This window comes from Lygodium microphyllum, chromosome 1, assembly GCF_053477565.2.
Source record: "Lygodium microphyllum isolate KBCC chromosome 1, Lygodium_microphyllum_v1.1.10, whole genome shotgun sequence".
NCBI lineage: Eukaryota > Viridiplantae > Streptophyta > Polypodiopsida > Schizaeales > Lygodiaceae > Lygodium > Lygodium microphyllum.
The window spans coordinates 33,166,071-33,184,165 of NC_141135.1; the positions used below are offsets into that span (position 1 = coordinate 33,166,071).

Here is an 18,095-nt window from a genome sequence, read left to right on the forward strand (position 1 = left end):
CTATTGGATGCAAGTAGTTCTGTAAAGTAAAATGTAAGTCTGATGGCTCACTAGAGAGGTACAAAGTATGATTTGTAGTGAAAGGATATGCCTAGCAGTATGGGCTGGATTACAAGGAGACCTTTATTTTTATTGCTAAGATGGCAAGTATATGGATTGTTATAGCACTAGCTGCATCCAAAGGCTGGAATCTTTATCAGATGGATGTGAAAATGCTTTCTTAAATGGTGATTTGGCAGAAGATATTTATATGGATCAGCTAAAGGGCTATGTGCATCGAGACTATCTGTCATACATATGCAGATTGAAGAAAACATTTTATGTACTAAAGCAAACCCCATGATCATGGAATGCTAGGATTACTTCCTACTTGTAGTCACTTTGATTTCAACTAGGAAAAGTTGATCACATCCTATTTACTGGGAAAAAAGAGATAGCATATGTGACTTTGATGCTCTATATAGATGATCTCATGATCACAGGTGATGACATGTAGGGCATTGATGACATAAAAGCTATGTTGTAGAAAGATTTTCAAATTGCAGACTTGGGAGAGCTGAATTTTTTCTTAGGGATTGAAGTTATGCATATGCCTCATAGGATATGAATGATACAAAAATAGTATGCCCAGAATATGTTGAAGAGGTATGGCATGTTGGACTATTAACCCATGGATGAACAAAATGTAAAGCTAGCCATTGATACAAGGAATGTGGTAGAGAACATGACTATGTATAGATAGATGGTTGGGAGCCTGATCTATCTCACTATCACTAGACTGCGGGCTTGAGTTATGTGATTGGTTTAATCAACCAGTTTACGTAGCAGCCAAGGAAACCTCACTAGATGTTGTGAGGTGGATTTTGAGATATGTGAAGGGTACATTGTCTTATGGGCTATTCTATGAGCATGGTGAGCCTATTGAGCTTACAAATTATTGTTATGTGGATTGGGGTGGCTGTATGTATGACAGGAGATCGACCAATGGATATGCATTTGGACTTGGAAGTAGCATGGTCAGTTGGAGTAGTAAGAAAAAATTGACTATGGCTCTCTCAAGTACAGAAGCAGAATATAGGGGTACAACATTGGCTACATGTGAGGCTGCTTAGCTAGTTAAGTTGATGGATGACTTGGGGATTCGTGTGGATAACCCAATCAAGCTATATTAGGATAACATGAGCAGTGTACTCTTGGCAAGCAATCCAATTTATCATTATAAGTCAAAGCACATAGAGGTACATTACCATTTCATTAGGGAAATGGTTCTTGGAGGCAAGCTAGACCTCATACATGTGAATACTGAAGACCAAGTGGCAGATATATTTACTAAATCACTTAGTAGAGATAAGCTCACTCATTTTAGATCTCTACTTGGGATACAAGTAGTGACTTGAGCTTGAGGGGGAGTATTGAGATATGCAAGCTTAGTCAATCTATCTATTATCTACCGACATGATAGCTAGATGTGTGTAGCTATCCATCATGTGTGTGCCTTCCAAAAGTCAATACTTGACTTAACCATAGTTAGTTAATGGTTAGTTCTTTTGGTTTAGTGAATACGTGTAATGAATACTTTGAAGAATCTCATTGAGAGCTGACTGCTTTCCATTGCCCCTATCTCTCTCTCATTATTTCTACATGCAACCCATGCAACAGTTGTAGAGGTATGACAAATACAAATGCAAGTGATAAATGCAATGTGCACGTCTCTCACAAAATAGTACATCCATGATAATTTGGCCTCCTTGAGTATAAAAATAATACACAAGTGACCAAAATAATACAATGAAGCTCCAAAAACTATATAATCATTCCTAAAAATAGTAGCTGGCACTTGCACTTTGACTTTCATTTTGACCTTCTTTGACCTTAGCCTTCACAAAATCCTATTAACAATAGCCCCTTCCTAGACAAGTATCAGTCCCATGGCACTTACGTCAAAGGTAGACAGAGAACATTGAGAATAGTCATGATGAAGTAGTCATGATGGAGAGAAATAAAGGCTACTAATGAAAAATTGTGGATGGTGAGAGTGATATGTGCCTATTGACATGAAGAACTAGTATGAAAGAAGATGATACTCCTGTGGATGCTATAGATGACATTCTAAAAGATGTGGTAATGCTAGAAGATTATGTTTGGATGAAGAATCATTGATGGCATATTAGAAGAAGGGAAATGAAACATGGAAAGATGAGGATGTAGAGGCCACCGATATTGATGCATCTTTAGTCCTTCAAATGATCATCTACAAAAGTCTTGTAAGCCAACTTGTACTAGACTCCCTAAGGGGTGTGTCTACTTATGTGTATGGTGACTTATATAATATAGGTGAAATTGGGAGATGGATCTAGCTTCAAGCAAGCTTGAAGTGTTGTCCCACACTTGAGTACCCAAAACCATGAATAGGTTATGGTGCAAATATTATGTGATTGCATTGGCATACATAGGGTAATATATAGTTAGAAGACTACTCCATGGATTCTTCTTATGATGAGGACTGAGAAAAGGAATCTTACATGGGTTAATATGGGAGAATGTGCGATTGTGGCTAAGGGAAAATAATGTTATTAGAGAGACAACTTTAGGAGATGGGGATTCCAATCCAATAAGTGCTTGAAGCACATGGTTCTTTGTGAAATCAACATATGGGGAAATGGATGAAATTGGTCCCTTTTTGTGTGAAGTAATTTCTCCTTCTTGCTTTGAAGTTGAGTGAGTAGCACTAGGATAAATGAAGTGGAATGGAAAAAGTGCAAATGACTCAGGGAGATAGGTCTACCTAACCAAGGCAAGTAAGACTCCCTAGGTATGTCCTAACCCAAATGTACCCTGGATAAATGTTGGGGGAAAATGGAAAAGGGGATAGAGGGTTAGATATGGAGCTAGTCTCAACCAAAGCCATTGGATGCACCTAACTTGATGACCCCTAGGTGCAACATAGTGCATATATCCTTTTCCTTTTCTTGTTTTTCTTGCTTGTCCCTTTATTTTTTTATTCCTGCGTTTCTTATTTTGTATCTTTATTTTTTCAAAAAAACTCTACTTTTGGAATCATATAGTGTCAGATAAGTTGGCTAGTAGTTTTACAAAATCAATGTGGAAGTATGAGAGATCTAAAGGCTGATTGAGAATAGTAGACTTGGCTCAAAGAATGGATTTATGCACCAAAGTGTACACATGGAAATGGAAGAGTGAGCCTTGAACCTTGAAAGCACTTGCCTCATTATGATATAGAGTTGGTGAAGAAGAACTAGTAGTAGGTTATGAAGACTTATAGTATTTATGAAATAAGCATGACTTCCCCTCATCAAGAAGTAGGTGACCATTGTATATTGTAGTCAAGGAATGTGATGGATGAAGAAATCAGGATGTTGGTATCAATGGCATTCATATGTCTTTGTTGGTATCAATGGCATTTGTATGTCTTTGTCTTTGTGAGAGTCTCTTAGATGATTTGGTTGCCATAATGTTGCCATATCTTGGAATCTTTAAAGAAAGAGTCTATTATTGATGATGTTGTCTTGAAACATGAAGTGCATTGAGTTGTTGTGACACCTATTATTTTCTTACATTCACTTGGTGAAACCTTGAGAATACCATGCACTAGATGAAAAGTTAAAATATATAAAGAATTACAAATTATTATTTTTTAAATCACTAGCGTACCATGAGCAAAAGTTGTGATCTCATACCTTGATTTTTCTCTCATCGAAGTTAACGGATATTTGGCTATTATTAGTATAACAAAAGAAAGATATATACAATGAGAAAAAGATAAGTTATATATAGGGGTCAGTATTTTGTAGTTTTTGGGATCCACCAGTCATAGAAATTTGGATTGTACTCCAACTCAGCAAAACCATTCAAGTTAGTTGGTTTTGTAGCTAGTCCACAAATGTAAGTAATCAGATCATCAAGCAATAATGGTCCTACAAAGCTATTGGCAATGTGCAACTCCTCTTCAATGAGAATCTTATTGAGCAATGGGTTGTATTTCAACTTTTGTGGCAAGTCCAGATATTGAGCCAAAATGATAGAATGCAAGGAAGTAATTGCATAGTAGGTTGGATCATATGAAGCTTGTTGAATATACAATGTTGCATCCATTATCATAAGATGGCTGCCATTGCAAGCAATCTCAAGTCGATGAGTTTTCGCAAGAATGGACTTGAGGAATTGCAATTTTTCTCAAGCTCATCAAGTGCTTATTGGTTTTTGAGTTTGGCCCCACAGAAGAATAAGAGGGAATAAGTTGGCATGATTGTAATTTATTCTAAAGAAGAATTTTAGCATACTCATCTTAGACCAAGAAGCTTTTTTGATAGAGGTGTTCACCATTTTCCCAAGTGGGATGCCGTTTGGAAGGAACTTGTATCATCTCATCATCAACAAGGCCTAAATCGATCATTGCAAACAACTCTGCATAAGTAGTGAATATGGTATCAAATTGGAGTAGCCATTCTATTTCAAAGGAATTGAATTTCTTGGCCAAATGAATAGCCATGATATTGAGTGGTCAATAAATAAGCAAAGGCTTGAGACCAAAAGGAGGGGTAGGTTTAGTAGGGTTGATCTAGAGGTGAGTCTAAGAAGCTTCCTATGGAGCACCTTGGGGTTCACTGCTCGCGATCAACTTGGTTGAATTGGTGGTGTGGCTTAGTAGGGATGTTAGTGGCTATGGCCTTAGGGTTTAGAATTTCAAGCACACTACTTTTAGCCTCCATGTTAGTGTTAGTAGAAGTTTTATATACATCACTTTGCTTCACATCATGGGATGAAGATTCATGTGGTACTAGAAGCAAAGGAAAGATTAGGTGTTGAGTCATTCAGCCTTGGGATAAACTAGTCAAAGAAATTTGGATTGTACTATAATCGAAGCATGGATATCATCAACAAGAAGTTGTGGGTCATGTTTAAGGTAGAAAATATATTAAATGACATTAATCATCATGTTGTTTTGTTCCAATCAGCTTGCAAGTTTAGAAATGTTGACACCCTAGACAATTGCAAGCACTCTCAAAGATATAGATGATACATACATCAAATCATGTATGTAAGTTGAAAGTGTTTTTCTTTGCTCAACAATAGTCATTAGATGATGCCATACCTCGCAACTAAACCTTGAGTAGAATACTATTTCCTTTCAAACTTACTTTGCCATTTTGCTTTCTTAGCTAATGTTGCAATGTCTTCCTTGCTTTCCATGCATTGCTCGAGGTGGAACATAAGAATCAAGCAATACTTCTCCTACTCTACATTGTTCGTTTTTTTCATGACTTCTCCTATGATTCCTAGGTAACACCAAAAATTTTATGATTGCTTTGACCATGCCTAAGGCCTTTCTAAGAAATTCTCATCCTCAAAAGTCTAAATTCCAATGTTAGCATGAATATATACATGAGTGAGTGAAGTCAATAGTGTTTTATCTAATTTCCTGGAATTCGTACCCTTGGATTGATCCTTTTGTTACCCCATATTTTCTAAAGCCTCCATGAAATATCTCTTAACTATCTTCAATGCACCACAGCTTCTGGCCAAGAAGAACAAGATTTGTAAATTATGGGATTCATTGTGCTCTTTAGGCTAAAGTTAGTATTCTATTGTAAGATTGAATTACTAGAGTCTTGTTCCTTAGCTAAAAGGGAAGGTTTTTGGTTGTAGCCAAGGGTTGGGACTACATGGGTTCCTCCTCAAAATTGGAAGTAGAAAGTTTTGAGATAGTAGATTGATAGTACAGATGTGATGCAATTGTAGCATGTAAGGTAGCTTGGTTATGCATAATACTTGGTGATTTGGGGATGCAGGTGGATAAGAAGGTTATCATCTACTGTGATAACCTTTGTAGCATTCAATTGACTAGGAACCTAGTGTATCTTGCACGAACCAAACACATAGAGATCCATTACCATTTCATTTGGGAGAGGGTTCTATCAATTGATATTGTCTTGGTTTATGCTAGCATAGATGATCAAGATGCTAACATTTCACCGAGGCCTTGGGAGCTAAGAAGCTTCAATGCTTCATGACTATGCTTGGAGTTCATGAGCTCATGTTGAGCTCAAGGGAGACTTATGCCACATCTTCTTTCCTAGTAGGTTTACACTTAGTGACTGCATGTACATATATTGTGGTACTTTCATATTAGTCTTTTATCATATTGTAGACTTATTTATTTTGGTTGAAAGAAGAAGAAAGAAGATTTCAGCCCTATCTCTCTATGTTCTCAAGTCTCAATTACTTTTATGTGTGTGTGTGCTCCTAGGTGCTTCACCTCTCTCCCCTCTTGTCTTTTTCCACACCAATCTCAAAAGGATAAGAAGGAGATTTGTGACTATATCACCCACGTCTACAGTCTCTTAAAGAATCCCATCTAAAGGACCAAATCAGAAAGCTATCTTCATAGTGTTTATCAATGGAATCCAAAATGAGGAGCTCTATAAAGCTCTAGCAAGGAACTCAAGCTTGCAAAGAGATATTCTAACTAGATTTTTTGAAGAGGCCATTCGAGTAGATGACTTATTGAAGGAGAGAAACTCAAAGACCCTCCAATCAAAATGACCACAAGCAGCTTCCAAAACAATAGGTCCACAAACCATAGCAAATTGTCTATCCTTAATACCTAGGATAAGGAAAAGAGAATGGACCAGTCATAGGAGATAATTGACTTGAAATTAGAGCTAGGCAAGTTGCAAAAATCCATAAGGAGACCAATAAGATCACATGGGTAATGCTTCCATTGCACGAGAAGTCACTTTCCTTCATAATGCCTTGATCCAAGACCATGCAATTGCATGAATTATGGTAGGTATGGGCATGAAGTGATTCACTATTGAATGCTAAGGAGCCTACCATATTAATAATGCTACCCCTAGCCAATCTATCATGAAAATAGACAATTCCATTTTGGGAGTGGAGCTCCAGTGGCATTGCTAGCATCTAATGAGCAAAGATCACCAGTCTCTAGAGTAGAGATTAACCCTACCAAAATTTCTAGATCACTCAAATGCATAATCACTCATCTACTTTAGCAACACCTTGAGACTATGTGAAAGAGGCTTTGAACAAAGATCCATATGTGAAACCCTATGTCACATATGATGAAGAAGGATATCCAATATTGATGGGTTGTCATGACTTTGGGCAGAGGGCAAGGTTGTGGCAGCATGGGAAGTAACCAATCCCAAGAACCACTCACTTGCTAGATTTGTGATCACACAGGGCATTTCTCATCAAGATGCTTAGATAAGTATCCTCCTAATAAGGTAAAGGCCAACCTAAGATGTTCAAAGTGTGGTGTAATCCATCTATACGTCGATTATCTAAGGCATAAGCCTTCCTCTAGCTCAGCAATCATGCCATCTCTACATCTAGGACTCTTTTGTGTTGAGACACCTGATAATGAGGCCACACCCATTTCACATAATGTGATGAGTAGAGTGCAAACAAAGCAAACCATCATAATGATGCCTGGAATCAATAACCTAGATGCCTCATCAGTAGGCAAGAGTGTTGAGCTCTACATGAGCTAGCATCCACTATATGGCTTAATGATGTTGTTGGGGGTAAAGGCACTTATGACTAGCTACCTGTGTATTAGTTACACTAATAGTACTCACGCCGTGTATTAGTTACCTGCACACATGTACACTATAGGCAGGAGGTACCCATCATTGTCACTTCATTCTTTATTATTTTTATGACATTTGAATAAAGAGAAGGTCAATCACACATTGTGACTATTGGAATTCCCACATCTCTCTCTCTCTCTCTCTCTCTCTCTCTCTCTCTCTCTCTCTCTCTCTCTCTCTCTTTGTGTTGTGTTTGCCCCTTCCACCATAGCTCTTGCTTTTGCTCCATGCTTCCACTTCAGGGCTCACTCCCTTAAACTAATATCAAATCCATTGTTCCTAAGAGCTCAAGCTTGACTCAACACAACTTGTGGAGAGTACCTTTGGTTCACAATTTTCATGGCAACCATGGGTTAGCCCCTGAAGTGGTATGTATTGTGGCTCACTTACCTCCCAATTCATCTAGGCATGTTTTGGAGCTTGATTGAACTTCCTCTCAGCTCCCCTTGAGCCCCATTGGCATCAGCCCAACTAGCAAATCTCCCAAGATAGCAAGCGCAATTTGTGTTGTGAGTGGGTTTCTCTCTTTCCTACTCAGATTGAAGCTCAATTGGTTGTCGATGCTTATCAACTACTAAATAACACAATATTAGTGAGTTTGGGAATCTCCCAATTCCCATTTTTTGAATACTAAAAAGGTGGCATCCGGATAACATGCCCATAAGTTTCTTAAAACCATATCATGATGTGACCTATCATTGGAAAGTGCTTGAAAAATGGAATCTATTGAGCTATAGAGTGCTTGATTTGGAGTTATAGTGTTCAAGTTATGACAAATACAAGGATTTGACCACGTGTCCCAAACTTATGGGAAATTCCCATATTCCCCAATATGGTGTTAAATTTGTTAAAGAAACTTCATGCATATTGCTTATTGACTACTCAACATGCTACACTGATGTCTATGGTTAATGCCACATACTTGGCTATGCTTCCAAAGAATGCTCTTGGGCTGAGATTGAAGCTCAATCTCATTAACTTTGACTATCGTTTCTCATAGCAAGCATTCAGTTGAGACACTTTATGTCTCTTATCATTGGATGATACATGCAGCATTTGTTGAATGTATTCTAATATGGATGTTACATTCTTGGTTGCATTATGACAGACATTGAGCTTCACCTTTGACTTGCACTTGAGCTATCTTGGAGCTTGGACACTTGACATTGACTATCATTTACCTCTTTGGATGCTATAGTAAGTGCTTTGTCGACTACATTGGGTCTAATGCTCCTAATGTTTGTTCCTTGAATCTTGGATGTATGGATGCTACTCACATGAGATTTTGAGCTTTGCTTGCTCATCTAGCATCTGAATTTTGTTTAACTAGAAGCTACTACTTGACACTTGGATGTACTACAAAGCATTTGGCTATGCAATTGATCTTGAGCTCATTAGAGTGAGATAGTGGAACTCATTGTGACATGTATATGCTCTTTTGATACTCATTGGATGTAGTTACCTTATTATGGGCTGATTTGATCTTTTTTCTTAAACACTACATTAGAGAATTTGAAAATTTTCCAAGTCCCAATTTCAAATAAGTGATAAATATTTGAGCACGTGGCTAAATACTGATCCATATTTGAAAGTGGGATTTGGGAAGGTAGCTTATATATCATTAAGGGTAGACTCCACCTTTAAGTAAGATGACAAGATTTGACCATGTGGCCAAATAATAAAGGTATTGAGAGTTTCCAAAGTGCATCGAAATTCCCAAATTCCCTAATATAGTGTTCTTGAACTTGGCACTTATGTCTATCAAAGTATTGTTAGCTCAGGGGGAGGGGTCACCTTATAGAACATGTAATATACCACATGAGTTCAAAAGAAATGGTATTTTTATTATGTTGACTTACAGTTTTTCAAAAATAGAAGGGGTTTATAAATGCACCTCATGTAAAATTTACATTAGGCGTCTTTTTATTCAAAAATTTTCAGAAGGAAACTTTTTTAGGGAGGGGGCTGTGTGTGTGGGGTGGGAGGGGATGAGTGGGGGAAAGATGGGGGTAGGGGAATCAATAATTAAAGGCATATATGTTCTTATGAGACAAATATTTACAACTAGCATGGGGGAGGGAGGGTGGATTCTATAGTAGCTTTTCATCAATATAAATTTACATTGTGTTCACATTAAAGTCCAAACAACTTCCAAGTTTGAGGATTATAGGCAACATAGGTGCTTTTGTCGAGTGAGGCAAAACATCCATAGTTGTTCTCTCTCCTTGCAATTTTATTAGCATTTCCCTTTAGGCCATATTCTAGTAAAATGGTGTGCAGCAAGGTCGTGCATGGCTCCAAAAAATTAGCGACACTTTACTCAAGTTAAGTGGCTCACTATCTTGAGTAAAGTGGCCCACTTTATGAGTTAAGAGTTTTGGATCTTTGAAAAAAAGGAGTCCTTAAAATTAGGCATTGGCTACATCAAAGCAAGTAGTATAATTTTTATGTTTCCCCTTGATGTCGCGAACTGATTAGGAGAAAAAGGTTGATAAATTTTGCATCAATTTTGATGAAAGCATCTTGCATTAGCTTAACTGTTCTACTATTGGCCCCTTTACCCTAGTGATACTAGATTGAACTTCAACTTCAACTTCCAATGCTTGAATGTTTTCATGCTAACAAATCCAATGCTAGTATGATTCTCACGTGCAAACAAGCCCTTGGGTGTGGGTGGGGGAGTGAGGGAAGGGATGTAGGCGAGGTCGGAGGGGTAGAGATAGAGAGATATAGAGAATCACACTTAGAACCATCGAGGTCTAGACTATGAAGGAGGATGAGAAGAAGAATAGGAAGAAGGGCAACAGAGATCGAGTTCAAATGGAAGACTTTGAAGGCACCAAATTTTCAACAACCCATCTCTTGTTCCCTCTCGTACTCCCCCTCATTGTATGGATAAGCCCGTTAGGTGGGTCACTCCAATCATCAAGCATCTAATGTGGTCCTTGTAGATGGCCGAGTGTAAGCTACTCCCTATCAATGTCACTAACGATGAGCCCTCAAACCCCTTAATCCTCAATCTTCTTGTCTACTCTAATGGAATTGTGCAGCTCAAGATCAATGAGTATCATGATCCTGCCATCGTTGATGCTAGCAAGCATGCATAGTTCAAACTTGAAGACACTCAAGATGATAAAAATTTATAGCTTCAAAGACTGTTAAGAAAGGAGGGATTTTTAAAAAAATATGGTGTCCAACATCAAGGTTCATGTCCAACTTTGTCTACATCTAGGATGGTGAGTCGCATCTATTGTCTTTCAACAACAAAGGCTATTCCATTTTGAGTAGCTGAGAGAGAAGAAAGAAGGGGAAGAATGGGAGGAGCATTTTCACACACACATAGACTTGAGACCCTATGGTCTGCAATCTATCAGCTTTGATGTGTCCTTGCATGGAGCAGAACATGTATATGGCATTCCTAAACATGCCATTAGTCTTACTTCAAAGCCAACATGGAGCCTAGACATCCTCTTTGAGCCTTACTGTATGTTTAACCTTGATGTGTTTGAGTGCATTGAGGAGTCTTCATTTGGACCATATGGACCTATTCCATTCATGCTATCTCAAGTGCAGGTAGAAGCACTGGCTTTTTCTAGTTGAACTCTCTAGAAATGCTGATAGATGTGTTAACTCAAGGCTAGATAAAGGGGATCTAGATGTTTTAGGTGAAATTGATACACACTAGATTAGTGAAAGTGGCATTGTGGATGCCTTCTTTCATAGGTCCAACACCAAAATGTTTATTGCTCTAGTACACTACAATATCAAGATTACCTACAATGCCTCAATCTTTGGCCACAGCATATCATTAGTCTAGGTGGAACTACAAAGATGACATCGATGTTTATTTTGTAGATGCTATCTTTGATAAACACAATATTTCATATAATATACTTTGGCTTCATAGTGATCACACAGATGGCAAGTGCTACTTCACATTCGATAAATATTTGTGATTTAGGATAAGCTTATGTCAAAGGTCCAACATATGGTAATGATTGGATCCCCACATAAAGAGAGATGACATTTTTCCATTACACAAAGACGCTACTTTCCAAGGGATACTATGTGAAGGATGTTCATGGTAGGGACCATGATGGTTGGAGTTGGTCAGGTTCATCATTGTATATTGATATGCTAAGTCCAGAGATATGGAGTTGGTGGGTTGGAAAGTTTTCTTATGGTGATTATGAAGGGTGATGATGGGTCCACTCCTTCATTGTGTATTTGGGATGACGTGAATGAGCCATCTGCTTTCAATGGCTTTAAGGTATCAGCTCTTATTAACTATAAACTATGAAATTTTAAACAAAGGTAGCATTTTTTGCATTTTTTTCCCCACTTCAATTTCAAAACTAGCATAATAAAATAATTTGGGTTTACACTAGTTAAGCATCATAGTTTACTTGAGCTTGGAATTATTATTTTCAGGCAACCATGCCTCGGGACTCCTCTGCATCCAAGTGGTATGGAACACCACGATGTTCATAATGTGTATGGGTATTATTTTCACATGGCACAACAACTAAAGGTCTTTTTAAAAGAGAAAATGGAAAAGACTAACCCTTTCTATAATCTCATTCTTTCTTTGTTGGGACCTAGAAGGTTGGGGTAGTTTGTACAAGAGAAATACTGTTGGCCGGGACCATCTACAAGTCTCAACTCCTCATGTTGTCCATAGTGATCATACCCTCCTCCACCCTTTGTATCTAGCACTATCTACCCATGCTTGTGTGGCATCCCTATATGGAGCAAGAGGAGCACTATCAGATCAATAGCAAGGCAAAGAGGAGCTGCAATGTGGGCCTTTTCCTTTAGAGTAACTTTTGGGGGTGGTGTTGATGTTGCATGCAGTTTTAAAACATAGACAGACCAAGGAAAAGTTTGTTCTGGATGCATAGACTTGATCAAAGTGGTATGTGCTAAGTCAAATTAGTGCGAACATTGGCAATCAGTTGCCTACACTTGAGCAGCAAAGTATGACATGATGGTGCAATCTTGCAACAATAGACCAAAACAAAGGATAGATGGGCCTCATGAATGTTGTGCACACAACAAATTCTATCCACTAAAAGTCACAAGTATCATATTCCTCTAGACTAGTAAGTATAGAAATAGTTCTGAAACAACATAATATTTTCAAGGTGGCTTGGAGATATTTTCTATTATTATTTATATCATTGACATATCTCCAATATATCAGGGTGTCTTTGGAAGTGACAGAGTGGAAATTGTGTGTTGTAATTGTTGGTATAGCTACAATATAATGTTCTTGTTAAGAAGAACTTAAAAGATGTTGCCACCACATTGGAACTAGAGATCAAAATTTCAAAACTATCCTTCTTCATTCATTCCTTGGCATGTATCTTTGAGTCTTGTACAAGATCTCGAAGGTTAGTACTTCCCTTCTAGTCTCTCTTCGTACTTCTATCGTAAAACACTAAATATGTGTTGCTTTCTTTGCAAGCATACCTCAATCAATGTGTATATAATTCTCCTTTTAATGATTAATGATTACCACCATGATGAAGCTAAATATTTTGATAATAAGAGACAGAAGTGCTCTTGTTGATATGATTGAGCCCAAGCTCTGTAGGAAGGCATATCAATGTGCCTAGCCTATGATGGCTACTTTATCTAGATAGTCTGATGTGATTTGGGCTATGGCGAGGCAGATTTATGCACAATGAAGCATTGAGAGAGAGGGTGCAATCGTAGGGATCCACCATCTGAATAGGATACTGATCCATTTTTCATGGTGTTGTGGTCACTCTAGAAGGTATTTTTTGCCAAAGCTAGAATGCATCATGTGGAAGTGATAGATTGAAAGCCATATTTAAGAGGGTGGCTTCTTGACACATAATGCAGCCCAAAATGATATAGCACTTATCACTGTGGAAGTGATAGGTTGAAAGCCATATTTAAGAGGGTGGCTTCTTGACACATAATGCAACCCAAAATGATATAGCACCTATCACTGTGGAGGTTGTTGTTATCATTAATGATCCTCCACTTTTGGTGGTCTGTATGAAATCCATTGTGTGGAAGTTTTGAATGAGATATATGAAGAGACATGATGTTGCAAAAGGAATGAGAGCCATGTTTAATTAGGCAATTTTTTAATGGTCATCAGTCTGTGGAGACCTTCTATATGTTTTAGTGGCCAAGGGATCTCAATAGGAGTGGCCATATTGACTGGATAAAGGTAAAATAGGAAAGCAACTACCTTTTTGAAGTCTAAAGAGGGACTACATGATTTGGGCCTAGGAGTAGCTGTAGGTGCCATATTTGTGTCATATGCCAAGGTTGATATGGCAGGGAATTGTCAATATGGTAGTTAGGGAGGAACATCTTGAATTGAATTTGAAGGGAAGCTACCAGTTGATGATTGAGGTTATTGTTGGATTGTCTTCAGGGGCCACTGTGTGTCTAGAAGTACTTGTTTGGTGAGAAGCTACTGATGTAAGGGTAGCTACCATCTAGATTGAAATACATTAGCCATGATATTGCATGCCTAGGCTAGGAATAAGGCATACATACATGGAAGACATCCCCTTCATCTTTAAATAACTTGTATATCACATCAAATATGCCAATATCAAATATCCATGTCATTAACCCACTTAATTTACTTAGGTTTCCTTTCTTTCCATCTCAAACGATGGTATCCTTTGTAACTTACATCAATGTCTCTCTTGTATTTTCTATTATCCTTGACATTATCCACATTTTCTTTCTCAATATCATTCATTTGTATATCCTCATCAAATGAGATATGTATATCATGTACAACATCAGTATCTACAATATCCTTTATTAAAGCATCTTGCCTTTTTTACTTTGGTTGTTTTTGGTCTTTGTTTCGCTCTTTATATTTTTCTCTTTTCCCTTTCCACTCTTCTTTTTGCTCTTTTTACTTTTTTATTTGCTCTTTTGGTACTTTCTCCATGATATGTTCAAGTCAACCTTGGTAGGAGGCATAGACTTTTTGTTAGATCAAAATGCAATTGTTTTACCTAGCACACGAAATTTGCTTTGAAGTGTCCTTCTCAAGGTCGATCGGTAGATAGAGTTGAAGTAGATGAAATCAAAATATTGAAACGTTTGGATATGGAATATGCATTCTACTTGGATTATTCTCTCTAGAGTACATTAACTATCCTCGCTAGTTATTTTCCTAGTTTCTAGATCCAACCATTGTAGTTAATGTGGATTTGATTATTTGTTATTGTTGAGCACTTAGATTAGTAGTGTTTATGGGCTCAATGACTCCACGAGGTGATTTACTACAGGTTCTTTGTTCATCCAAGGGTATCATCACTACTGGTGACGTTTCTTTGATGCTTATTAGCGATGTTGGTACCTTGCCTTTATTGTCTGACCATTCATCGAGCTCTATTTTTGAGGCCCTACATGTTCTTGACTTGGGCTTCTCTCTTCTCTCAATTCATGGTCTTCCTAGTCTCTCGGGACTTGTATTATCTGCATTGAGTTAGTCGTCTTTGTTGCAGATTCTTCTATAGTAGCCACTTTTGTGATAGGTTCATAGGAGAGGGGGCTATAAATGTAGTCCCACTCGTGATCTACAACTTATCTTAAAAGACCTGGACTAAATTCTGAATATTTCAGCCCCTAAAGTTTTTTTTGCACAACCTGCAATTGTTCATTACAACACGTATTCTTAACTAGACATCAACCTTTGTGACTCTGTATCTCCTGCATACAAACTTGGATGTTAAACAAAATTTGTAGGAACCTTCCCAAGGTATAAAAGCCCATTTTGGATGTGTCGGTCACCATTAATCCTCTCCCAATTAAAATATTTTTAGAAAACTTCAGTTCAGCCTTGTATTTGTCCATTGTAGTCTCCTACTTGGTCAAACATCCATTGGATAGTTGAGAAAGAAGGCACACATACATGTAAGACATCCCCTTTGGCTTTAAATAACTTGTATATCATATGGAATATCCCAAGGTCAATGATCCACATCATTAACCTATGGTCGATCACATTAGACATAAAAATATGGATTGAAGTCTGCTTCCATACACCCCCCCTCCCAAAGGGGGTTGGTTCATTGGATGCTACACATCCTTAATCTAGGCCCATTTGGTTTTGGAGAACTCACTAGTTGAGTAGAGAGGGTGTAGAAGGACGGTGGCTTGCCTTAACTACAGCCTACTAATCGATTGGCCTCATCCGATTGCAGTTCCTTTTTGTGTTATAATCCACAATCAGCCCCTTTAGTAACCTCAATATTTGGCATTGTCATTAACGACTTCTTTCCCTATAGCACCCATCAAAATCTATCTAATAACATTAGGCAAGTCTTGCAGATTGTGGCCCCAGCAAGTGAAGCAGTTTACATATCAATTGGTATTGTGAATTTTTTGATTTGTTTGGTGGCTGGACAAACTAGTACATTTGTTAATTCTGGTAAGGAAATCTACATGTATCAAAAACCTCAAACTCTCAACGTGGCCAATTCTAGCCCTTTTTCTGATTGAACATTGGTCCCATTGCCCTCTTCAAAGAACTTTGGAATGCATCTTTAGACAGGTTGTTTCCATAGAACCCTTTTGTTTCAATTGTATAGACATAATCTCTAATCCTACAAATAGGAGTTTTCTCTAATAGTCTACCTATGAGAGGTAGAGAATCATGGCTTAGACAAGAGAGAGGACAATGCATGCCTCTAGCCCACCCAATGACACTCCAATATCAGGTAGCATCACAACTATCAGTAGTAAGAAATAGGAAGAAATAGGCTTCCCCTTTGTCAAACAACAACCCTAGGTGCTTCATTGAGTAGTAAGGAAGGTATATGGGGCTTAATGAGCACCACCCAAGCATCAAAGGGATGAAAATGTATTGTTGTGGCCAGGGTGGATTGCACCAAGCCTTGAGGCTACTTGGTAGGGAAAAGGGTGTATCTTCATCTACCCTGTCATCTTTGTCTTTCTTTTGTCAAGTCCTCCACTACATACTCTTCTGTATCTCTTCTCTTAAACACTTTGAACCTTTTCCCTACTTTGAGTATCTTGAAGTCACTCATATCCACCTTTGTTAAAGTATATGTAGCATACAATACTTACATCCTTTAGATTCAATCTCTTTGTGTGAAAAAAGCTATCCTACAGGACCACCCTGTAGAAAATTGCCCATATCTTTTGATCTATAACTTGGATTGTTGAGCTTTCTTCTACAAAGTTGTAGCCTTGATTTTGATCTACAACTCTTGTGAAGAACTCAGAACTAAATTTCAAAGATTTCAAACCCTAAATTTTCTACACAGCTTGAAATTTTCTTTTGTTGCACGCAGTCTTGACCAAACATTGACCTTCTTGTCCCTATAACTTTTGCATACCAACTCAGATGACAACCAAACTTGGTAAGCCTCTTCCCTAGGTATAGAATCCCATCTTAGAAGTTTTTTCCACCATAAATCCTCACTAACATAGAACAATTTTTGAGATCTTCAATTCTACCCCAACCTGACTATTGTAGTAATCTACAACGATATCCCTCCTTCTGGATCAAACGGCCTTTGGATAATCGACCAATAAGGCATGCATACATCCCATAAATTTGCTTTTGGTCTAAAAAACCTATATATCATACTTAGCAACACATGGATTCTGCTAGGATTGAAAACCTACTTCATCATTCTACATATGTCACCCTCTTGAAGACAATCACTTGAATATTCTATCATTCCTTTTTCAGGTTGGTGAAACTCTTGAAATCCATTGAAAAGTATGTATACATCTCCTTTTTTTAGCATCCATGTCTGAAACACATGTCGAGTATCGTAATCCCCTCTAGCTTTGCAATCCATAGCATATCTCTTTGTGATTAATTTGGGAAAAACACTTATGAAAGTATATTTGTCTTGTACAACCAACATTGTCACAATGTCTTCTTTGCACTCCTCTCTAACTTTTGCATCTTGCATATGAACACCCTCAATCAAAATGTCTAATTCTTCTATATCATCCTAAGTCTATACCATCTACATGCACTTTATCCGTTTCATTTACATTCTCAAGTATTTTAGTATTAATAGTCTTACTCAAGGTATCATTAGTATGCTCTTTCAGTGTCTCTTTTGCATTCATTATCAATATAGCTTTGATCTTTCTAAATATTCCATCATAGTGAGCATGTTCTCCTCAAAGCATTGTCTCTTTGCAAGAAGCAAGAACTCCCCAATCCTAATCTTCAATTTTGATAATGTCTTTGCTGAAAATTATTTTTTGGATTCCTCAAATTTGGCTGCTTGGCAACCCTCTTCATTTGCTCATCATTATTAGGAGGTAACAACCCTACAACTGGTTCCACTTTCTTGTCAACTGTATTCTACTTGGTTTGAGCCTTGGCTTCACTCTTTTTCTATTGTAAATAGCTTTTGTTGCAAATAGGGAGCACCTAACTTTGTCAGTTGAAATAAATCAATCATA

General features: G+C 37.8%; 1 pseudogene; it reads left to right on the top strand.

The window, feature by feature from the left end:
* The first annotated feature begins 2,067 nt into the window (after positions 1-2,067).
* On the top strand, positions 2,068-12,412 carry LOC148040979 (putative glucan 1,3-alpha-glucosidase pseudogene; annotated as a pseudogene).
* Positions 12,413-18,095: the final 5,683 nt, after the last annotated feature.